Source organism: Narcine bancroftii, chromosome 11, assembly GCF_036971445.1.
Source record: "Narcine bancroftii isolate sNarBan1 chromosome 11, sNarBan1.hap1, whole genome shotgun sequence".
In the NCBI taxonomy this organism is placed as follows: Eukaryota; Metazoa; Chordata; class Chondrichthyes; order Torpediniformes; family Narcinidae; genus Narcine; species Narcine bancroftii.
The window spans coordinates 70,411,718-70,436,418 of NC_091479.1; the positions used below are offsets into that span (position 1 = coordinate 70,411,718).

At 43.1% G+C, this 24,701-nt stretch overlaps 1 protein-coding gene and 1 long non-coding RNA gene across 6 annotated transcripts in view; one reads left to right on the forward strand and one right to left on the reverse strand.

Moving 5' to 3' along the window:
* Positions 1–1,543: 1,543 nt before the first annotated feature.
* LOC138745880 (uncharacterized) lies at positions 1,544–24,638 on the reverse strand. Of its 3 annotated transcripts, XR_011346562.1 has the most exons (5): positions 24,291–24,638; positions 22,048–22,129; positions 20,255–20,366; positions 5,367–5,701; positions 1,544–2,140 (listed from the first exon to the last, which is right to left on the reverse strand). It is a non-coding gene; the product is annotated as an uncharacterized lncRNA (long non-coding RNA). The 3 variants fall into 3 exon arrangements; XR_011346564.1 differs by lacking the exon at positions 5,367–5,701 and having other exon boundaries at positions 1,874–2,140; XR_011346563.1 differs by lacking the exons at positions 1,544–2,140; positions 5,367–5,701 and having other exon boundaries at positions 20,184–20,366.
* The window catches only part of LOC138745878 (ataxin-7-like protein 1), a 192,210-nt gene continuing 171,139 nt past the window's right edge, over positions 3,631–24,701 (forward strand). For 2 of the 3 annotated variants that reach the window (XM_069903335.1, XM_069903337.1), the window contains exons 1-2: positions 9,666–9,843; positions 12,409–12,491. The gene's annotated coding sequence lies outside the window, so the exon portion shown is untranslated. Of the gene's footprint in view, positions 3,700–9,665; positions 9,844–12,408; positions 12,492–24,701 lie in introns of those variants that run through there. The other variant, XM_069903336.1, reaches the window with a different exon arrangement.

The following is a 24,701-nucleotide window of genomic DNA, read 5'->3' on the forward strand; positions in this document are numbered from 1 at the left end:
CTCATGGACTTGCCCCCCACCCCCCCCCACACCCAGAAGGCACTTAAACACTGCCTGGGTTTTTTCTCTTACTATGCCCAATGGGTTCCACACTATGCCGACAAGGCATAGTGGTCATCAAGACCACTTCCTTCCCCCTGTCAACCGAAGCCAGAGTGGCCTTTGACTGCATCAAATCGCTGCACACCATCGACAAGTCCATTCCATTCCAAGTTGAAAGCGATGCGTCTGACTTTGCACTGGCAGCCACTTTGAACCAGGCCGGCCGGCTGGTAGCATTCTTCTCCAGAACCCTCCAGGATCCTGAGAGCCGACACTCCTCTGTCAAGAAGGAGGCCCAGGCCTTAGTTGAGGCAGTACGTCGTTGGAGACACTACCTCACTGGCAGGTGCTTTACACTGCTGACCGACCAACGCACGGTCTCCTTCATGTTTAGCAATACCCAGTGAATTAAGATCAAGAATGACAAAATCGCCAGGTGGAGAATCGAGCTCTCCACCTTTAATTATGACATACTGTATTGGCCAGGTAAACTCAACGACCCGCCAGATGCGCTCTCCAGGGGGACTTGCACCAACATGCGACTGGACAGGCTGCAGAAACTCCACGAGGAGCTCTGTCATCCAGGGATCACTAGGTTTGCGCACTTTGTCAAATCTCGCAACCTGCCCTACACGGTTGAGGAGATTCGCTCCATGACCTGGGCCTGCCCAGTGTGCGCTGAGTGCAAGCCCCACTTCTTCTGTCCAGAGAACACCCACATCATCAAAGCCACCTGCCCCTTTGAGCGTCTCAGCATAGACTTCAAGGGGCCCCTACCGTCAACCAACCATAACACCTACATCCTTACGGCCATCGACGAGTACTCCCACTTTCTGTTCACTGTGCCCTGCTCGGACATGACTGCCTCCTTAGTTATAGAGGCCCTGCACAGCATCTTCACCATCTTTGGGTACCCCAGTTACATCCACAGTGACAGGGGGTCATCGTTTATGAGCGCGGAGCTGCAGCAGTATCTTCTGGCGCATGGTAAAACTTCAAGCAGGACCACCAGCTATAACCCATGCGGTAATGAGCAAGTTGAAAGAGAATGCCACTGTCTGGAAAGCGGTTACGCTTGCCCTCCGGTCGTAAGGTCTCCCCACCTCTTGCTGGCATGATGTGCTCACTAGTGCCCTACACTCCATCCGCTCCCTTCTATGCACCGCGACCAATGCCACCCCTCATGAAAGGATGTTCTCTTTCCTGAGGAAATCCAAGTTGGGTACGACCATACCGGTATGGCTCACGGTTCCTGGTCCAGTCCTTTTATGACGCCACGTCTGGTACTCTAAGAATGACCCCTTGGTTGACTGAGTGACTCTGCTCCATGCGAACCCACATTATGTCTACGTTGAGTAACCGGATGGACGGGAGGACACAGTCTCGGTAAGGGACCTAGCCCAAGCCAGATCAGGCGCAGCAGTGCCTTTCACCCAACCTCCCCCTATTCCTTCTCCCCCAGGTCATATGCTTGAACAGAGGGACCAGCACCACCCCACCAGCTCAGGTCAGACTGTCGACAACGCCGTTGGGGAATTGAGCGAAGCAGTGGTCGCACCCTCCGGGCCTGCCAGTGACACGACTCCGGTGACCCCAATCCCGGCACCACGGCGGTCACGCCGGATGGTCAGACCCCCTGACCGGTACAGCCCCTAACCTCCATTCACCCTGGGGTCGGTTCTCAAAGAAGGGGTGAATGTGATAGTACAGATTCTATCACCAATGTGTATATGTACATATGTACAGATGATAGTATAGAATGACTGTGATTGGCTGAGAGTGTAGCCACACCTACTGGCAGGTCTTAAAGGATTGCTCCTTGCCAGACCAGGTCATTCTGGACTGGTCGACCTATTTGTGATATGCTCCAGTCTTTTAGTTAATAAAAGCCTTGGTTTGGATCAACAAGTCTTCGGTTCTTTTGACGTGCATTACACTGTTGGATGCTCTTTTCAGTTCAACTGGAGAAGATGATGCTTTTTTTTCACTCCAATTAAATATCGTACTCTGTCTTTTGCCTCTCTTTTGGCCAGATGTATGATATTGTTTTGATGGAAGGATGCTGTTCCGCCTACCCATGCTCGGTGTCAAATTTGTCCTGGTCAAATTTAGAAAAGATTCGTTACTCAATTAATAACTCAAATATAAGGTTTCAAATGTTACAGTTATGGGGACCATTCCTGAATTATTTTCATAAATCCTGAACTTCAGTACATTGCCGTTTTGCTCCAGGAACGAAGTACATTCTTTTTCTTTTTTACCCATGCAACGTTGGTTTGGGGATGGGATTTAGAAACACGACTATGCATGATAAAATTATTAGATCTGCTTTTGTATTATGGATGCTGAGCTATGTAATCTTACTTTTATTGTGCATTCCATAAATGTTTTGTACATGTATGTTCATTTGTGTAAAAACCAATAAAAATATTATATAAAAAATAATATTTTGAGAGTCTTTGGTGATGTGCCAAATCTCCTCAAACTTCTCACGATGTATCAATATTTTCAATGTACTCATTGTCCCCAGTCCGGAGTAGGGACCCTAATGTGCTTTCTTGGCCATTGAAGACACTTCCACCTGGGAACTTTCTGCTGTTCCCAACTCAGCAACATTATTGTGAACTGGGGAAGTGAGCTCTTTCTTTCTTCTGGAAGTCTGTATTCCTCTTCCCCTCACTTATTTCTTCCTCACTTTCCCTCACTCCTTCCTTCTTTCCATCCCTTCCACCCCATTGCTTCCCCTCCTTCCCTCACCTCCCTCCGATCCCCCTCTTCCTCTCATCTCCCTGCACTTTCTTTTACCTCTTTCCTCTCCCTCCTTCTCCTTTCTCCCTCACTTCTTCTCCCTCTTTTCCCCAGCCTCTCCTTCCATCTCTAACTCTCCCTTCCACCTCCCACTTTTCCCCCCCTCCTCCTCCCTCTCACTCCTTCTTTCCACACCCCTTTCTTCTGCCCCCATCCCCTCCCTCCCTCTCCTCGTCCTTCCCACCTTCCCCCTCTCCCCCTCCCCTCCCCAATCGGTGGAAGATGGCGGAAAGAGCCGAAGGTGACGTCACCCGTTGGCGAAGGCAGCACAGCAACAAGAAGGAAGAGCAATGGCGACACTGGAACGGAAAGTGCCCAGTCCCGAGGCCTTTCTGGGCAAGCCCTGGTCCTGCTGGATCGACGCTGCTCAAGTGCAGTGCGCGGACTGTAAGCGGCCTCCTGATTTCTCCCGCGGACGCGTGTGCGATGGCGGGGAGGGGAGGGGAGGAGAAGGCGCCTGACCGTTCTGCGGGGCCCGGTCTCCTCCAGGCTTCCGCCGTGTGTGGGGGCCGGGGGGCTGGGGCACACGCCGGCTGCTGGGCGAGGGCAGCCTGGCCCTGCTCTGCCACTGCCTGGGCTCACTGCCAGAGCCCCGGTCGCCCTCCACGCATTGTGAGAGGGGGAACCCAGTGGCTGAGTGTGTGCCCTCCCCAGGTGGTCCAGGTGCCCTGATAAACACTGGCAGCCCAGCATTGCCCTGGTCTCAGTGCCTGGACACCCCTGCCTTTCTTTCTGCTTTCTTAAATTTTATTGTTTTTGTTTGCATTTATTCATGTGCAGGTACAGAATCAGAAGACCCTGGAAAAGAGGGTGGGAAGAACAGAGAGGTGATGAGGCTTAATAAAGAAGGTAAGGGTGGCAGTGATACTGAAAGCATCACCTGTCAAACTAGTGGTACCTGCCTGCGAGCTTTGACCGGTATTAAAACGAATGAATGAAACTGATTGCACAATGTTTGCATTGATTGTATGTGTCAGCGTTACTCCCAGGCTGTGGTGGAAATAAAAAGGCATCGAATGCTTTGCATTCCACGCAGTGAGTTACCTTTTATAATTCGGTCGAGTTTGATTTGCAGCAACTTGTGGATCTCAATTAATACTGACGTACTACTTGTGTTTTGGAAACTGTATTAATAAGATGTCTTTTTAATGATGTAAACGTGTTCCATCGCAGATTTGTTTACATTTGGGAATTTGTGATCAGCCGAAGTTTTGAACATCACATTTCGATGCAGTGAATGAGCGAAAGGGAAAGGCTTTCAGAAGTTTGAAAATTTTGATGAGTTCCGTTTAACTGGTCGTGTCAGAAATATTTCAGTCGGGATCCATTCGCCTGGCTCAGTCCTGTTGATATATATCGTTTTGATAGATTGGTGGGGGTGGGATTCATCCCTGGAAGGCTGAGTTCCAGGATTAGCTGAAATCTGCATTTTCCAAAGGAAAACAATCTAATGTTGTCTTACCACATAAATGCTAAACTACAACAGATGTTTTTGTGTCTGGTGCATAATGTTTTTTTGGATTGTAATCCTTAAATTTTTTTGAAAAAGTGAACAAAGCTGTCTCAGTGATGGTCATACTTTTCAATATTGTGTCCTTTTACTATTTAGATAATGTAACAAATGAAGTATGTGTATTTATATGGTACTGATGCAATGTTAAAATGTTACGTTCAGTATTATATGCTCTTTGTGTTTCTGGGAATTATCTTTGAATCAAACTTGATGTTTACATCGCAATCACTTTTTCTCTTTCATAAGAGTTCATTTAATTCCTTCACCAATAAATTGCCTTATTTCTGCAACAAGCTACAAAATTACACAACTTAAATGTGTGAAACATTTAATTAAAAAAACATATTGTACCGTTATTGTTCACACTCATCAGCTTTTGAAATGAAAATTCTGATTCACTTTCATTTTGTGCTTCAACACCATATTTTCTGATGCTTAGCTGTTGGCTAAATGATAGCGCGAGAAATTAAAATCACTGTGAACATCGGTTTGAGCAACCTTCTGTTTTGTAGCTTAAATAAATTTTATTTGTACACTATATGTCACTTATTGTTTAATTTTCCATTTTTTGGTGCTTTTATGAATTTCATCTGGCTGAGTGAGTTCTTTTGACAGTTGTAATTGATTGAGGTTCCACAGCTGGGACAGTGAGGGAGTTATTTCCATTTAATGACATTTGGTTGGGTGAGGACATGTTACAACTTTTAAAAGTTTGGGTTTGAAACTTTATGATAGAAATGAAATTAAATTTTCTGTCATTTATAGAGAATGTTTTTTGGGAAAATGCTTTTGGAAACCTTTAGTCTGGATAGATTAGGACAATTTGGGCCCATGGTACAAGCATGGGTGCAAAATTTGACAATGGCACAGAAGCCGAGTGGATTGAGTTTTTAATAGGTGCAGAAATCTGTTTATCTTTTGTATTAGAAGCATTATGTTGGTAGAAATGCTAAATATTTTGTTGAGAATTATGTCATAGACTGCAGTATTGGTTCCACCTGACCTGCTCATTGCAGCATCCATGCCTTCCCGTTCCTCTTCGTTCATTTGTTCAACAGTGTCTTTCGAGTCTTTTGCCCGTTCCTTTGTCTATTTACTTTAAGTGTCCAGGTCTCCTGCCCTGGGTCTTCAAACTTGCTCACTGTGTTCAGCAATGCCATTACACTTGGGGATTACTTTGATCTTTCAGACAATTATTGAGTTGAGTTTGGTAAACTGTCCTTAAGGCATTTTCAAAAGGTGAGCCTGGACTCAAAGCAATTGCTGATATCTTGAACGAGGTTTATTTTTTCCTGGCTTCAAAGTTGAGTGGAATCCTGAATGTATACTCTGGAACTCCTGGATAAGAACAAGGAACAGAACTTTTAAATAGCCACTATCGCCTTTGATTGACTCGAGTCAGTAAGTTTAGAGCTGAACAGTCGCTGATGATTGAGCTGTTGAGGGAACCCTTTACTGTGACAAACCTCATTGATTTGGTGTAATTATGATAATTAGTTTTAATAATAGTAAACCATAGATGCTGGAAAACTGCAACACACAAAACGTAGAGGAACTCAATGGGTCAGGCAGGATCCATGGAAGGCAATAGATTGTCAATGTTTTGGACTGAAACTCTTCATTAGGAACAGCAAGAAATGGGCTGACTCGAGAATAAAAGAGTGTGAGGAGGGGAGGAGCAGGTGGGGGTGAGGGGGAGAAGGGAGTAAAACACAAAAGTCTATAGATGCTGTGATTGTAGTAAAAACACATAGAAATGCTGGAGGAACTTGACCAGTCTTCAGCGTCTATAAGAGACAAAGATATCTTGCTGACATTTCAGTCTCTAGCCCTTCTTGAAGGAATAAGCAGAAAAAGCCAGAAGCAGGAAATCTTAGAATTCAAACAATGGGGGAGGAATCCAGACCAACCAAAGGTGTTAATGAGGGAATGCGGTAAGAATTGATCATGTTTGTGTGAATGGAGAGACAGATATGTTTTTTTACATAGAACGAACGTGATTTTTGCGTTCTGAAGGGTCTCCCTACCTTTCAGGAGTGGTCATTCACATAGGAACGATCACACCGCGAGTTTAGTCCAAATACCTGAAGTGTGGTTTTTAAGGAGGCTGGACGTCCTATTCATTAGCCCGTTGTTTACGGATCGCCTGTAGTTCAGTTTAGACCACAGGTGATTCATGAAAATTACTAGGGGTCGAGGAGGTAAAATGTCGGAACGGGAATGAGTCCTTTATTCCCGTTCTGATCTTTTTATACAGTCTTTGCGCTAGGAAATTGGGAATAATTTCTTGGAATGCAGTGGATGTGTTTTTAAAAAAAAAAACCCATAAGAGATAGGGAAAGAAGATGGAAGAAAAGGTGTGGTGGGGGGGAGTAGAGGTTTAATGAGAGCCAGAGAAGTCGATATTAATGCCATCTGGATGGAGGGTGCCCAGTCGGAAGATGAGATGTTGTTCTTCCAATTTATGGGTGGTCTCAGTCTAGCAGTGCATGAGCCCATGGACATACATGTCGACAAGAGAATGGGATGGAGAATTGAAATGGGTGGCCACTGGGAGATCTATGCTATTGCGGTGGACAGAGCTGAGGTGCTCAACAAAGCAACCTCTCAGTCTGCGTCTAGTCTCTCCAATGTGGAGAACACCACGGCGGGAGCACCGGATGCAGTAGATGACCCCTGCAGATTCACAAGCGAAATGTTGTTTCATTTGGAAGGACTGTTTTGGGGTCCTGAATGGTGCTGAGGGAGGAGGTGTGGACACAAGTGGAGCATCTCCTGCAGTCTCAGGCGTAGGTCCCAAGATGATGATTAAAGTGGACAAGGGTGACACTGAGTGAGCAGTCCCTGTGGAAGGTGAGAGGGAAATATGTGTCTAGTGGTGGTTTCACGTTGTTAATGGTGGAGGAGGTTGAGGTTGGTAGGTGAGGACAAGAAGAATCCTGTCCTTGTTACACATGGGGTGGAGAGGGCGAGGGCAGATGTGCAGATAATGGAGGATATGCGGGTGAGTGCTGAGTTGATGGTGGTAGAGGAAAGCCACGCTGTTTGAAGGAGGAGGACATCTGTGATGATTTGTCTTGGAAGTCCTCACCCTGGGTGCAAATAATAGAGAGTGAGGAATTGAGGGAATGGAATCCTTGCAGGGGACGGGGTGGGAAGCGGTGAAGTCGAGGTAGCTGTGGGTTTCTGGAAGATGTCTGTCGAGAGTTTGTCTCCTGAGATGGGGACAGAGAGATTGAGGTGTTGCTAGAGATGGACCAAGTGAATGCTCAGGTTGGAAGGTAACCGGTGAATGCAGGTGAGGGGAAGGAGCCGTGGTTGGCAGGTGGCAGATGAATAATATAGGTGGGGGTGAGGGATGGGAGCTGGAGTTGGCAAGTGACCAGTGAATACAGGAGGTGGGAAAGGGGAGGAGCACTCCCTCCCCATGACAGGTGACAGGTCAATACAGGTGGATGGAGAAAAATGGAAAAGCAATAAGGAGGAAGAGGGCTGAGGAAGATGCACGCTGTTAGAAGGAAGGAAGAGTAGGAAGGTGGATGAAGGAAGTTTTGGGTGACACAAAGGGGAGGGGAAAGAGAGTGAAAGGAGGAGGAATGGGGCCAGAGAGATAAGGAAAGCAAAGGTGGTGGGGGGGGTTTAGTTGAGAAAACAAAGGGGTGATGACTGGAAATTGAAGATCGATGTGTTTTGTAATCTTAATACTGGTTGAAAGATGAATATTGACCAGGTCATGCAGAAAATTCCTGTATTCTTTATCAGAATTATGCCATGGGATCTTGAACTTCTCCATGTCAAGACAGGAATTCAAGATTCTATTGAGAAGGTGGGATTTTTGAAAATATAGTAATGGAATGCCAACGTCAGGAATGTTTATGATGTTGAAGAATGAACTATTGGTGCATCTGGCAGTGATTAATTCAACTTATTCATTGGTTGCATGGATATAATTCCATATAACTCAAGTGTTCAAGTTCATCATTATCTGATTTTTTAATATATATATTCTTCTTCTTTGGCTTGGCTTCGTGGACGAAGATTTATGGAGGGGTAATGTCCACGTCTGCTGCAGGCTCGTTGGTGACTGACAAGTCCGATGCGGGACAGGCAGACACGGTTGCAGGGGAAAGATGGTGGGTTGGGGTTGGGTGTTGGGTTTTTCCTCCTTTGTCTTTTGTCAGTGAGGTGGGCTCTGCGGTCTTCTTCAAAGGAGGTTGCTGCCCGCCGAACTGTGAGGTGCCAAGATGCACGGTTGGAGGCGAGATCAGCCCACTGATGGTGGTCAATGGGGCAGGCACCAAGAGATTTCTTTAAGCAGTCCTTGTACCTCTTCTTTGGTGAACCTCTGTCTCGGTGGCCAGTGGAGAGCTCGCCATAGAAAAACCCGACAAAATAGTATCTCTCTGGACTATAATGAACACAAAATCCACTGCATTTTATGATAATGTAAATAATTTTAAAAAAATTTGGGATAATTTACACATCTGCAGGATACTGTTCTTCATTCTCACAGCTTGCAGGAAGAAGCTATTTTCTGCTTGACAGTCCTGCACCACCTCCTTGATGATGAGTTAAAGATACTGGGTGCTGGATGGAAAGAGTCTTCTATGATGCCTTGAGCCCTGTTTAAGCAATGCTCTCAGAAAAAATAAAGGAAAGGGAGATCTCGGTGATCTTCTCGGCTGCTTTAATAATCCTCTGTATAGACTTCTAGCCTGATGCTTTGCTGCGACCGACCCACACAATGATGCAGCCAGACAGGATACTCTCAATTGTGGTCCTGTGAAAGGTTAAGACGGGGGATGGTAGCCTACTTGGGAAATGTAGGTGCTACTGTGCCTTCCTGATTAACGAGAAGGTGTTGTGAGTCCAGGAGAGGTCAACCTTTATATGCACACCAAGGAACTTTAGGCTCTCTGCTCTCTCCATGATGGGACCATTGATGTGCCATGGAGATTGGTTGGTCTTTGTCCTCATGAAGTCCACAATCATTTTCTTTGTCAGGTCCACGATGAGATTCTGGTGGTCGTTCTGCACCATTTTATGTCTTTCAACCTCTTCTCTGTAGTGCAACTCATCATTGTTACTGGTAAGGCCAACTACTGTTGTATCATCTGCAAATTTGATGAATCTGGCAGTGAAGTCATGAGCCAGCAGTGTACAGTAGCAGACTGAGCATACAGCCCTGAGGTGTGACAGCGCTCAGTGTGATGAGGCTTGAGGATTATTACATGACTCACTACTTGAAGGGCATGCAGTTTATCTGGCTCCTGATGTGACAAATTGGCATTATTGGTCCCCTCCTGTCAATCTAAGCCAGATTACACTTTCACAAGGGGTTGGTGTTTAAAAATGATGCTCTTGTTATGTCGTGACCTGGTGTCATACAAATCATTAGCTTTACTCCCCTGCCGCTCAATGCCCTACTGAGAAAACGCTATTGTTCATGAAGTCACAGATGTGGTTTAATTAGCTTTATGGTATGTGATTAAAAATACAGTAAATTAGTGATTGATTTAGCCTGTGAAATGTAAAGTGTTGATCGAATTATGCAGTGCAACATGGACGTGACTACTTGGTGAAATTTACTTACAATCACTTTTCAAAGGGCTTCATGTTACCTTTTGCAACATTGTAATTGATTAATGAGATAACTACTAATCCATGTAATATGTTATAAGTGGGGAAAATCAGATAATCCCTTTCAGATTGACCATTAAGTATGGGTTTAAAGAGGAACTACTGATGTAAGAAACTTTTCAATTTCTATTTCTTTGAGTTTTAACGTGAATCTGTTGATCTTTTGTATCGGAAGCATCTTGTTGGTAGGAATGCAAAATACGATTATGCCAAGTATGCAACCAACTGCTTTATTGGTTCCTGCTGACCTGCTCATTGCAACATCCAGCATTTATATGTTTGACAGTGTCATTCTGGTGTTTTGCCCATTCCTTTCATTATTAACTTTAGTCATCAACCGTTAACGACCAGGATTTACTTTCATCTCACTACTGATTATTGCGGAGAACAGTGTTGAAGTGCAATGTAACTATAATCTTGCTCAGTCTTCTATTTATTGCTTGAAAAGTTGATTTTCATCTTTTTTGCTTTTGATGGACTGAATTAGTCACTCTAACACTTGACTCTTAACATCATTTACAATTTTCGATACATTTGTTTTCAGGTGTTTACTGAGTACTTGGGAAATAATAGGAGTTTTGAAGATAGATAACTTTAAGATGCATTATTTCTTAATCTGAACTTCATAAGAAATCTCATACCATGCCCCAGTGGGGCTGAAAAAGTGACAAAAATAGGTTGCAGCCTGCTACTTTAAAAAATTCTGTTCACTTTTTTGTTGATGTGCAACTGTGTGTATATTTGGGTATGAGTTGTTATTTTGAATTGTTGGCATGCTCAGAGTTACAGTAGCAATTGGTGCAAATGGTAATGTTTTTGTTACTGTTGAGTAAATAATTGGGGTCTTTATTTCTTTGTGTTTTTACAACATGCTGAATGCAATGGAGATCTTTCCACCAATATCCAATTATTTTGTTTGTAGATGTTAAATATTCCTGATAATTAAGACTTCATCTTTTAAATATGTTGAACTAAAAATAAATAGTATGGGGTAGTGATAAAAACAGATAATTTCAATTGCCTTTGATTGTCTGAATAAACGTTTCAGACATTCAACATCCTCCCAAAGTAGGAACATTTTCAAAAATCTGAAGATTCTTGAAATCTGAAATAAAATAGATAATGCTGGAAAAGCTCAACAGGTCAGACAGCAATGATCGAAAGATAAACAATAAAACTTTCAGATGTGGAGCCTTGTCTAGTTTGGTAGAAAAATGGGAAAAGTCACATGTTTTAGTGAACGATTGTAAGGTGTTGATGTTCAGAGAAATGTGGATGTTGTCACGCATGAATCACGTAGGGTCCAGCAAATGGCTAGGAAGGCAAAAGTGTAATGGCCTTTTATAGAAGAAGGATTAAAGTATGAGTGTCAATGAGCTCCCCACATTTCTTGGTGTATTGGAGGTAGCAAGGAATTGGGCTTAGAAGTGGTTGGGGAGGTGGGGGGAGAAAATTGAGGTCATCTCTACTTTTTGGATTAGTGAACAGTTTTACTTGAGGAGAGCAGGACTTGCCCAAATTGGTCAAAGGATGGCAAAATAAATTGTAACCCAGATGGACAAAAGTATTCGTATTTAGTTGTTATTCACTGGCTAATATCAGAATTTATTATTATGAACAAATCACAAAATTTGGTGTTTTGCTGTAGCATCACAGTGCAAACATTCGTATTATGAACCATCTTACAACAGTTTTATATATATATATATATCTCTCTATTTATTTATTTATTTATTTATTTATACATGGTGAGGTAGCACCTGGAATATTGTGTTGCAATCTTCTTTCAGTGTCTATAGAAAGATCTACTTGCAATTGAGGGAATGCTGCAAAGGTTCATACATTGATCCTTGGGATGGCAGGATTGTCATGTGAGGAGATATTCAGCTATCTTGAGTTTTGGTAACTAACGGATGATTTCATTGAAACAGACTGGTTAGCTGCAGGGTAAGCTTTTTTCCAGAACTTATGTGGCTAGATTTAGGGTTCACTATCTTAAATAAACTGCCTTCTATTCTTGAAAGATACAAGGTCACATTTATTCACTCCGAGATGAGGTAATGTTGGAATTCTCCCAAGGAGAGCTAGGAAAGGTCAGTTGCTGAACATTTAAGTGATAGTTTTTTTAGATTTTTTAAGAGATATGGTATTCGTGCAGGAAAATAGTGTTTCGATAAAAGATTGAATGTTGGAGCAGGCATCAGGAATCATACGTTTCTTATCTTATTATGTACTTTAGAGGTAAGTGAGGAGCCATCCAAGCTGGCCTAAACTTTTCACATTGGGCAGTTTCGGCATGAATGACATGGTTTCTTATGTTTTGAGGTCCACTTTAATATATTTGTAGTGGCTGGATCTTGACTGATCAACTTTACTGATCCTAATTTTCTTTTTTAAAATTCCAGATTTTGAAAACTGAATTCAAACTTTCAAACAGCCATGGTGGATATGTATTGTTATTAGTCCAGCCCTCTGGATTACTAGTTCAGTAAGTTACCAGCTACACCTCCACATTTCTGCAGCTATCAGGAGCCATTGAGATTTCCATCTTGATGGAATAGAGGGATACGCATCACATGCAAGCAGCAAAGTTTTAAGACAAATTGAGCAGTGTGTTTGGCGCCAACTAGTGGGCGGAAGGGCCTGTTCCTGTGCTGTACTGTATCATGGTATTTTTCACTTCTGCTTAATTAATATTAATGAGTTATTTACTAACAGAGCCTTAAATCTGGACCAAATTCTATACTCATCAGACATTTGCATCTCCATTATTCAACCAGAAGATGTACAAAGCAATTGAGAGTAAGGTCTTGAATAAAAACAGAATGTGGCACAAATGGATGAATCTGGGATCTGCATGAAAAAATATACATGGATCAGAGCTTTGCTGCTCTTTCTCCTTAGCAATATCCACACTAATATTGGCAAAATGTGCTGGGGGTGTAGGTTAATGGGTGGCACGGTCTCGTAGGGCTAAATTGGCCTGTACGGTGCTGTATTTCTAAATTTTAAAAAGAAATTAGGGTATTCAGCAGGCTTATTACTGCAAGCTATTGGAAGGGATGTGCAATCAGTTAATCCGTGGTTTACTGTTTTCCATGTGACTTCAGAACCTGAGTTGCGGAAGAGAATCTCCCCTCAGTAATTTGTTGTCATCCACCTCCTCCCCCCCCCCCGCCACCCCAAACTAATGACCACAGTTGTTAAATTCTCTTATGCAGCCCACACTTAAATTATGGATTAACTTGATTGTGGCTGAGTTGTAGACAAGACACAGCAGACAAAATAATAATGACCTTTCATTAGTAATTTCATGATGTTGGTATTCACATTTGTTTCTTGGAGAAAACAGTTTAAGTCAAAGAAACATTTCTTACAGTTTTGAAATAATTAAGCTATTCACTTCAACTGAGTGCGGAATATTTTTTCTTTGTAATTATTTTATTTTTGATGTATATTCCTTGGCACTCTATAGTTCAGTGGTTCTCAACCTTTTTCTTTCCCCTCAGATAACACTTTAAGTATTCCCTATGCTATAGGTGCTCTTTGATTAGTAAGGGATTGCTTAAGGTGGTATGTGGGAGGAAATAAAAAGGTTTGAAAAACCACAGTTTTAATCATACCTAATTGACTTGTTATGTGCACGGTCTCATGAGTCCAAAGGAAATGGGCCAGTGACAATTTTTCTCAAGCAAAGTATTTCAGTAACAGTTGGGTCTAGTGCAGTGATTCTCAACCTTCCCTTTCCACTCGCATACCACCTTAAGCAATCCCTTACTAATCGCAGAGCACTTGTGGCAAAAGGATTACTTAAAGTAGTATGTGAGTGGAAGGAAAAAGGTTGAGACCCACTGAGTAGTTCCTTGCATCCATCTAGGCACATGATTTTGGGGTCTTTTGCAGAAATGGATGAATCTGGGATCTGCATGAAAAGCAAATCCCAGGGTTGGCTAAGAGGAAAATCCAGAGATTCTGGGACTGATTAAGAGGGAGATCAGAAACTCTACAACAGACAAGATGGAGTCCAGAGATTCTGATAACAGGAACCAATCAGATGGTCTGCAATACTGCAAGTTAGGTGGTAATGCCTTGAATATCAGTATCTGAACTGACATGAAAATATATTACTTTTTTGTCGACCTTACTTGCTTCTGAATAATTTCAGTATTTCGATTACTCTGGCTAGATGATGATTCTTAATCGAAGTTCCTGTGATCACAGAATATTCCAGTGCACAAGTACAGTTGGATTAGAAGACCGGCATGTGCTGGCACTAACTTTGACCTTTGCTTTCTTTCCTTGAATTTTGCAAGTTTGACTTTCGTTTGTGCACAGATACAGGAAACCTTTTTTAAAAAAAAAACCTTAAGAAGTGTGTTGGAGGATATCTTGTTAGGGTTAAATGTACTCAGATAGAAGGAGGTTTGTATGAAGTACAAGCAGTACATAATAGGCTGGTTGGGTTTAATGTCCTTTTTCTGTTCTGTACTTTCCTTCTGCCTGGTATTTTTTTCATCATGAGAAACAAATTTACATTTCTGAGTTCATCACTAATGCCATTAATTCATAACCAGGAATAAGATGAACATTTTGTCTCACGTTGTATGATTTTTATTTGCAAAATTTCTCAAATATTTAGCCATATCGAATGCCAGCAGGTAGATGTGTGGTAGAGACATCAGATGATAGCTCTGTCCTGTTTGTTGCGATGGTTTATAGACGTTGAAAGACTTAACAATATTAATACTCCATCCTATTAAGATGAGATGGCTATTTGCCAGGAAGTGGAATTGAAGATTTGAATGGATAGTTTTAGGCATAATTAAATAGTTCTGGAATTGCATGTTTTGTTCATAGTTTTAAAAAAAATGAAAAAAGTTCCCTATTAACTTTTAAGGTGATAGTTACTGAATTTAAATTGCTTTCCTTTGTAGTATTCAAATTGGTAAAATGAAGGTCAGGTGGGATTTAGTTGTTGCATGGTTCTGGGATGTGCATGGTAGAGAATCAGTGATAGCAGTGCAGCTAACATGGAGATGAACTGCTTTGGCTTTTTCTTGATGGAGATGGTTCATTGTCTGTTCAGAGATCTGATGGTGGAGGGGAAGAAGCTGTTTTTGTAATATTGAGTGTCTGTCTGCAGGCTCCTGTACCTCCTTCCTGATAGTAGCAGTGAAAAAAGGGCATGGCCTGGGAGGCGAGGGTCCTTGATGATGGAAGCTTCTTTCTTTTTTTTTAAAATTTTTTATTTTTCACACCATAAATCACATTAGCCATGATATACACTATTTCTTTTTCACACATATACAGTGACTTTTTCTCCCTCCCCCTCCTCCCAAGCCACCCCCTCACCCCTCCCTCTCATCCATTTTAGGTATACAATCTAGGTTGCATTAAGCCAGTCAGACAATGTTGTCATTCAACAAAAATACACCAGAAATTCTACTGAGTCCATTCTTTTCTTTCCTTCTCCTTCCATCAACTTAGGTAATGTTTGTCCCCGGTAGGTTTTCGCTATTGTATTTAATGTAAGGCTCCTATACTTGTTCGAATATTTCAATATTATTTCTTAACCTATATGTTATTTTTTCTAATGGAATACATTTATTCATTTAAATTTAGTAGTTTCTTCCTTTTAATTTGGTTATGTATTCCATTAATATTTAAAGTCATGTAGTTCAGCGTAGCCCTTTTATATTTTGTTTATCTTCTCTTTCCGTTTTTCCATCATTACCTTTCCTCCTTTTCCATTTCTGTTTTCTTATTTTCAACTCTTTATAAGACAACATTCCTACAACATCCAACATTTTCCTTATTCTCCTATTTCTATCTTATTTATCCCCAATCTCCCCTTCCCCTCCTGAGTTGTCCTTTATCCCTTGTCGGACAACCACATCTCCCCTCTCCATTTGGATTTGCGAATCCACTCGCAAGCGTCAACTGATTTTGCAGTGACCGCCATTTCCCCTCACCCCGCCCCCCCAGAAAAGATTTCACTTTTCATATGTCACAAAGGTCACTCTTTTAATTCCCTCCTTATTCTCTCTATTCCATTACCTTCCCTTATTAATTCTTGTCTATACTATCTATATTTTCCTCTAAGTACAGATACATTCACGTATGCACATTGTCTCTATTCACTCTTATACCTCTTTACCCGCATACATATCAATCGTGATCATTTTTACTCTCATTACCCGTCTTCATCCCTCAGTCTATTTTTGTCTTTACCCACATACATATCAATCGTGATCATTTTAACTCTCATTACCCGTCTTCCTCCCTCAGTCTATTTTTGTAATTGTTCTGCAAATTTTCGTGCTTCTTCTGGATCCGAGAATAGTCTGTTTTGTTGCCCTGGAATAAATATTTTCAATACCGCTGGATGCTTTAGTATAAATTTATACCCTTTCTTCCATAAAATCGCCTTTGCTGTATTGAACTCTTTTCTCTTCTTTAGGAGTTCAAAACATATATCTGGATAAATGAAGATTTTTTGCCCTTTATACTCCAGTGGTTTGTTGCCCTCTCTTACTTTTTCCATTGTCTTCTCCAGTACCTTTTCTCTTGTAGTATATCTTAGGAATTTTACTACAATAGATCTTGGTTTTTGTTGTGGTTGTGGTTTAGAGGCCAATACTCTATGTGCCCTTTCTATTTCCATTTCTTGCTGTAGTTCTGGACATCCTAGGGTCTTAGGGATCCACTCTTTTATAAACTCCCTCATATTCTTGCCTTCTTCATCTTCCTTAAGGCCCACTATCTTTATGTTATTTCTTCTGTTATAATTTTCCATTGTATCTATTTTTTGAGCTAGTAGTTCTTGTGTCTCTTTAGTTTTTTTTATTAGATTTCTCCAATTTCTTTTTTAAGTCTTCTACCTCCATTTCTGCTGCTACTGCCCGCTCTTCCATCTTGTCCATTTTCTTTCCCATTTCTGTTAAGGTCATCTCTATTTTATTCATTTTCTCTTCTGTGTTGTTTATTCTTTTTCTTAAATCCTTAAATTCCTGTGTTGGCCATTCTTTAAATGACTCCATGTATCCTTTAATAAGAGAAAGTATATCCTTTATCTTGCCTTTCTTTTCTTCTTCTATTTCACTGTACTCTTCCTCTTCCTCTTCTTCTTCCTCTGGGTTGGCCATCTGTTGTTTCTTTGGTGCCCTTTCCTTCTCTTCTTTCTTGTTTCTATTGTCTTCTGTGGTCTCTTCTTGCTGCAGGTGTTCTGCAGCTGTCGTTGCCGGCTGTGGAGATCGACTCCCCAGCTGGTCCCCCCTCCCGTCGGTGTGTTTTTTTTCATTCGCATCGCGCATGCGCGAGGAATCGCACTTTTACTCGGCTCAGCGAGCCATTTTTGTAGTCCATTATTTACCAACCTGAGGGAGCGGGTTTCTCTCTCCGCAGCGGGCCTCTTCGGACAGGTAAGGCCTTCACCTTTTTCCTCCTTTGTCTTCTCTTCCTCTCTTCTTACCGTTGCTTTCGATTTTTCTTTTTTTGTCGCCATCTTCTTTCCACCTTTATACTCACTTTTCTGTAACTTTTATTTCTGTGCCTTTGTGTTTTCCTTTGTTTTTCCCGACTTTTCTGGAGAGGGCTGGAGTTCACCGTCCGGCCACTACTCCATCACGTGACTCCCCCGGAAGCTTCTTTCTTGAGGCACTGCCTCTTGAAGATCTCCTTAATGGAGTGAAGACTAATGCCCACGATGCGCTGGCTGAGTTTACAACTCTCTGTAGCCTGTCCCTGTCCTGTGCATTGGTACCTTCATAGCAGACAGTGATACAACCAGTTAGAATACTCTCTATGGTATACCTATAGAAATTTGCAAGAGTCTTTGGTGACATTCCAAATATCCTCAAACTCCTCACGAAATATTGTTGTTTGCCTGACTTCTTCATAATTTATTGACATGAATCTCCTAGGATAGGACTTCAGAGATGTTGACACCAGGAATTTAAGATTTTATATCCTCTCCACTGCTGACCCCTCAATAAGTTTGTGTTCACCTGTTTTTTTTTCCTGAAGTCCACAATCAATTCCTTAGGTGACATGACTCAACTGGCTGATCTCTCTCACTCCTGTAGGCTTTCTTATTGCCATCTGTTGGTATTTTTACAGAGAAGTAAAGGAGAAATACTGGGGGGAGGGGGGAAATGAGCATACTTACCTCTGCCATTCACAAAGGCAGAGCATTTACACTGCATTTGTGGTGATTTCAGAGTTGCAGTGTTTTTGGAGGCTCGATGTTTGATGTTTCCTGTCGCCCAGTCCCCTGTTTCCGCCCTCATCCCAGTGGTGCCCTCTCTTACCTTTGGAAAGATGATTTGGCCCCCAGCACCTGGTGGGAGAGAAGCAGTCGGCAACTGGCTCAATGTTGGATGCCTTATTTACCCATGACCCCACTGCTGGAACCGGTCTGCCAGAGCCAGGGATACGTAGAGCGGCTCCAGCTGTGTGGGTGATTGTTCTTGCATTGAGCCATTGCCATCTGCTTGTTGCTGCAGCTGTCTGCTTCTTGGTGCAATGTTCACGGCACTCCTGCTGCCACGTCTGGAGTGAGATGGGGCCGGGGTGGCAATGGTCGGGCAGGAGGGATGGCTGGGGCTAGGAGCAAGGTGATCGGGCCAAGGAGCCCAATTTTGTGGAGTGCCTGCAGTCCGCTCTGTAAAAATGCGTAGGGGTCCTTAATTATGTAATAACTTCCATCTCAACATTTTTACACTGCCAGTGGAGCAGAAAATTTGTGAAAAATTTGAGAAAAATTTTCTCTTTCTCAGTGGCTGTGTAAAGTGCCTTTTGATTTTGCTGGCATTCAACAACTATGGTCATCTTTTTTGTATCAGATAAGACCCAAATATTACCCATTGGCCCACTCACAAAAAAAAATACATTTTTTTTTGCCTTTTATGCTGTTTTGATGTAGTTTGGTTTGAGATTCATCCTGCCCACTGTTCAGAAAAAGAATGCAACAGAATTCCACCGATATCCGAAGTGGATATTTGAGTCTTTTGCACTTGTTTTTCTTGACTTTCTCGTGATGATTGAGTTAGTACTAGATAAGATGAAGTGAAAATTATCGAATGCAGTGAGAATGTTCTGAGCTGTTAGTTCAGCTTGACATTGCAATGAGAAAGTAATGAAAAACAAGTTTTGCTGATTTGTTCATCTGTCTTTTCTGTGTTGTCCTAGCGGTTTCCAGCCTGCTTAGCATTTTGGCTTCTGTTTTTTTTTTGTAAAGCTGTATTTGGGTGTTAGCTTTCTGTTTCAGCTAGCTTATCCTCCCTGCTGAAAGAGTATGCTTCCTGCCTGGCAGTAACCTCTCTTAGGTCACTGACAAAAGACAAAGGAGGAAAAACCCAACACCCAACCCCAACCCACCAATTTTCCCTTGCAACCGCTGCAACCGTGTCTGCCTGTCCCACATCGGACTTGTCAGCCACAAACGAGCCTGCAGCTGACGTGGACATTACCCCTCCATAAATCTTCATCCGCGAAGCCAAGCCAAAGAAGATTAAAAATGAGTAGGATTCATTTTCAGTTTCATATTCAGGACATACAGAATTCTGATTTTAAAAAAAATCTAGAAATATGAAACCTACATTGACTGTAGTTGTATATATGGTCCATATTGTCATACAGTTGAGAATGGTAGAAGCCATCTACCCTTATATACCCAGAATGCACAATTTTGGTCAACTAGACCTGTCTTCACTCTCCTTGGTATGATTCTAGGCCACATGGCATACAATGTCGTCATTATGAATGCAAGAAAATTTAATTTTCAAGGATAATACAATGATCACTTCAGCCAGTTGTATCATGAGGTTAAGGTTCTTCACCTCGTGTTAGTCTTTCCACAATATGACAGAGGCCTATCTAGCAGCTAAATTTGTCACAAATTGATCTTCTTGGTTGCTGCCTTGGTACCAGATCCAAATGTTAATTTTGTTACCTTTAACCTCTAGGTTTCTTACAAAAGTGATTCACGTGGAAGTGTTCTAATTTGTTATTTGAGGCCATAATGGACAACAATGAGCAGCAATTGTCTTTGATTTTGTGTAATTGGGGGAAAAAAAGATGATACCACTGCCAATTTTGATGACTTTACCACGTGTCAGTATACCACAGTTTTGTAAGATTCATAATTGTTAGAGAGGGGTGAAAACAAGAAACACAAAAATCTGCAAACGCTGTGATTGTTTTCAAAACACAGAAATGGGCAGCACGGTTAGTGTCGCGGTTAGCGCAAACCTGTTATAGCACCAACGATCAGGACCAGGGTTCAAATCCCGCATTGTCCGTAAGGACTTGGTATGTTTTCCTCATGTCTGCGTGGGCTTCCTCTGGGGGCTCCGGTTTGAGTCTTAAATGAAAGCAATAATTGTGTAGAATTTAGCAACATTATTTGGAAAAACAGTAAGCCCACTGTTGGCAGTGGTGGATTAACTACCACCCAGGCCCTATGCTGAGCTTTAGTAAGGGCCCCCTCTGCAGTGGTGTATCTAGGGAAAATAGTGCCTATGGCAAGCACTGAAATTGCACCCCCCCTTGTTAAAACTTACTTACTTCAACTGTTCACCCTGCAACTATCCCTTGCTGCCACCACACCATCCACTTTGCTTTCCTTACCTGTCCTTGCCACTGTAGAACCTTAAAATAATCATATCCAACGTTATGTTGGATATATTGCAACATTGGAAAATAATCTGCAACTGTAAAAAACATGACAGTGGTTTCAATTAAAAAAAAAACCCTCTGCCCACTTCAAAGGCCAGTATTCACTGAATGAAATCAGCGAGTGGCATTTCCTGGGCTGCAGCAGAGCAGCCAAAGTTAAAGGTGTTGAATGACTGTCACTGTCCTGTGGGCAACCTGTCTTCAGTGGAAAGATGACTCTCGGCGCCGAGCCCCGGTGGGAGATAAGTAGGAAGACACCGAAGCCTGTGCTCAAACTCATCCTTCAGCACACACCCTCCTGGCTCCAGCAGGGTACAGGAAGAGTTTGGAGTTGGTGGTCGGGAGCCCCAGTGTAGGCCGAGGGGAGGGTTTGGAGTTGGGAGTTCAGGTGTGTGCCTGTAGGCTGACTGCCGAGGGGAGGATCACCAGAGCTCCTGATACCGGCTCCAAACCCTCCCCTTGACAGTCAGCCTACAGGCACACACCTGAGCTACCAACGCTGACTCGGAACCTTCCCCTTGGCCTACTACCGCGCAAACTCACACTGAGCAGACTCAGTAAACACAGAGTGGGGCGGAACATGGCTCCCAAGGGTCCATGGAGACTGCTGCCATCCCCGCTTACATTGGAGGCACCCACTCCGGGTTGCAGCCTGATTTCGATGGCGTGGCAGTACTCTGGGGCCAAACTGTTGATGGCTAACAGTCTTCACGGCTACTGTCTGCAACTTTGGCCTTTATTCTCAAGGCAACAGTTGCTACCGATCTCTATTTGTGTAATTGGCTGCACAATGTTACCGCCCCCGCAACATCTACTTTCATCGGCCATACCTCATGCCCTCCATGCAGATGCTAACACTTCATTGGCCTACTGGGCGATCAATCAAATCACAGACAGACCTCCTTACCTTCCGGGACCCGAGACTTCAGCCTTCTCAGCCGAACGGATAATCTGCCACATACCGGGGTCAATTGGGTGGCATAGGTTTGTAGGCTGAAATGGCCTGTTACTTTATTGTATGTATGTCTAAATTTATAATGTCTAAATGCTGGAGGAACTCAGCCAGTCTCGCAGCGTTGTTAGAGAACCCTCCTTATTATTCCAGGCTTACCTCTTCCAATGTTCTCCTGATTGGCCTCCCTAGTTCTTTTCTGCTTAAACCTGAGATCATTCAAAATTATAGTGTCTGTGTTTTAAATACAGTAAAACCCCTGTTATCTGAAATGGAAGCAGCAGCCTCAAGCAACTGGCAAAAAAAATAGCAGAAAATAAATAGGTAAAAATACAGAAGTTTAAATTGGTATGCCTTGCCATTAGTTCACCAATCATGCAATAAGCAGTTTCAAGCAACTGGAAATTTCACTTACCTGGCATCTATCAATCCCCATGGGTGCCGGTACTGTGGGTTTTACTGTATCACAGTGTCTAGCTGACATTGTTTGCTGCTATCTGTGGAGTCAATCAACCACAACCAGTTAGTATTAAGAATTCTTGTTCCATATTCAATATTGCTCCCTAGAGAGGAAAAACATTTCTTATCTCGTAATCATCTTACTCCTGAAAAGAAAAACAATTGTATGTGAACATCAAGTGAAGATAGACTTGAATCCCCAGAATAAATGATGCCAGAGCAGCAACTTCATCCAGAAAGTGCCATAAACCTTAAGAAGGATTTTAAAGAGGTTTGGTTCCTGAGCAAAAGTTATTTAGCAAGGAAATGAGCAAAATGACAGAAAGTTTTTCTGCTGTTGGATGAAGACATGAGAATTACCTGTTGGAGAGTGGCAGTGATTGAATGACGTTGAGGTTAGAAATTTTAGATTGGAAAGGCACATAGGACAGATATATCTGGAGATTACAGATGAATTTGAAGTCCAGAAATAATAAGAGAAAGAGCATTCGGTGGTCAAAGTTCATTAATACTGATTTGGACCTCTGAGACACAAGATGGTCTTTGCATCCATAAATTGCTGCCTCAACAAGGGGCAATGTTATTGAGAGCAAAAAGGAGAAAAAACAACAATCGTTTTTGGTATTTCGTTAAGTTCTTTCATGCAGTAGAGTTGACAAGTTATTTGAGGTTTGAGTCTTAAATGAAAGCAATAATTGTGTAGAATTTAACAACATTATTTGGAAAAACAGTAAGGATGACTGGTGAAAAAATTATTTTCACAGATCCTATTTTGGAAATGGACATTGTTGAGTCGATATTGAAGGATGTGATCTTTACCTGGCCTGATCCATTCGGAGTTAAAACAAAGAATTGCTGGAGGAACTCAGCAGGTCACGCAACATGCATAGGAAGTAAAGATATATAACCTATGTTTCGGGCCTGAGCTCTTCTTTGAGCTAGAGGAAGCGAGAAATGAGGATAGATGGGAAGAGGGAGGAAGTGGCTAATGGAAACCGGAGAAGTCAATGTTAATGTCACCCGGACAAATATGAGGTATTGTTCCTCCAATTTGTGGGTGGTCTCAGTCTGGCAGGGCACGTGACTGTATACAGACATGTTGGCATGGGAATGGAGTAGGGAATTGAAATGAGCAGGCACTGGAAGATCCCTGCTCTTGCGGCAGACAGAGCTAATGTACTCAATGAAGCGATCTGCCAGTCTACGTCCAGTCTCTCTGATGTCGAGGAGGCCACAACGGGAGCACTGGATGCAGTAGATGACCCCTGCAGATTCACAAGTGAAGTATTGCTTTATTTGGAAGTACTGTTTGGAGCCCCCAATGGTAGTGAGGGAGGAGATGTGGCTACAAGTGCAGCACTTTCTGCAGACACAGGGGTAGATGGCAAGGGAGGAATGGATGAGAAAGTCTTGTAGGGAGTAGTCCCTGTGGAAGAATGAGAGGTGAAGCTGTGTCTGGTGATGGGATCATGTAGAAGGTTGTGGAAATGGCAGAGGAGGATGTCTTGGACACTGAGGCTAGTGGGGTGTGTAGTGCGTCGAATGACTCAGACTTGGTAAGGGTAAGGGACCTGGCCCAAGCCGGATCTAACATTGTAATGTTCGTTCCCAAACCTTTCCCAGGTAACATGCCAGGACAGCGGGACCAGCAGCAGTACGCAGATGACGACGACTGTGAACTAGGGGTACCCGCACTGACCCTCAGAGACTCCCAACGACGATCGTGAACCACCCCCACCAGTTACTCCACCCTCACTGCTGTGATGCTGCACCCCAACGGACCGCTCACTCCAAGCACACTGCCGCCACTAGCTTCTACGCCAGCCCCCCCCAATGTGACCTCTGCGCCGGCAGGCCCCCAATGGACCGCCCGCACCACGCGTGCCACCGCCACTGCCGCTGGCTTACTGGCGCCACAGCGGCGAGGGTGGAGTAGCTGGCAGGGGCAGTTCATGATCGTCGTTGGAGTCTCTAAGGGTCGGTATGGGTACCCCTAGGCCGCAGTCATCGTCATCTGTGTCCTGCTGCTGGTTCCGCTGTCCTGGCATGTTACCTGGGGGGAGAGTTGGAGGAAGGTTGAGGAACGAACGTTACAATGTTAGATCTGGCTTGGGCCAGGTCCCTTACTGAGACTGTATCTTCCTGTCTGTCCAGGTACTCGATATAAGCATAGTGCGGGTTTGTGTGTAGCATCGTTACCTGGTCCACTAGAGGGTCATTCATAGAGCCCTTTTAGCACATTCATGGCTGCTGTATAGGAGGTCGCTTCCTGGATGTTTTCATAGACCCTTGTGGACACCATTGACATCAGAATCAACAGTTTATCGGTGTCTTCCTCCACAACGGGGTCTGATCACTCTGAGCAGTAGCTGACTGTGTGTCGATGCTGAGGCGTTCTGATCGCAGCATTCGCTCCATCCGTTGAAAGTTTTTGATAATAAAATTGTAGCGAATCGAATGACTCAAAGACTGGTAGATTCAAACCAAGGCTTGTTATTACCAAAAGACTGGAGCGTAGTACAATGACTGACCTGGGTCTGGTTAGGTGCAGCCCTTTATGACCTGGCCAGTAGGTGTGGCTACAGCTCTCAGCCAATCATTAGCACTATA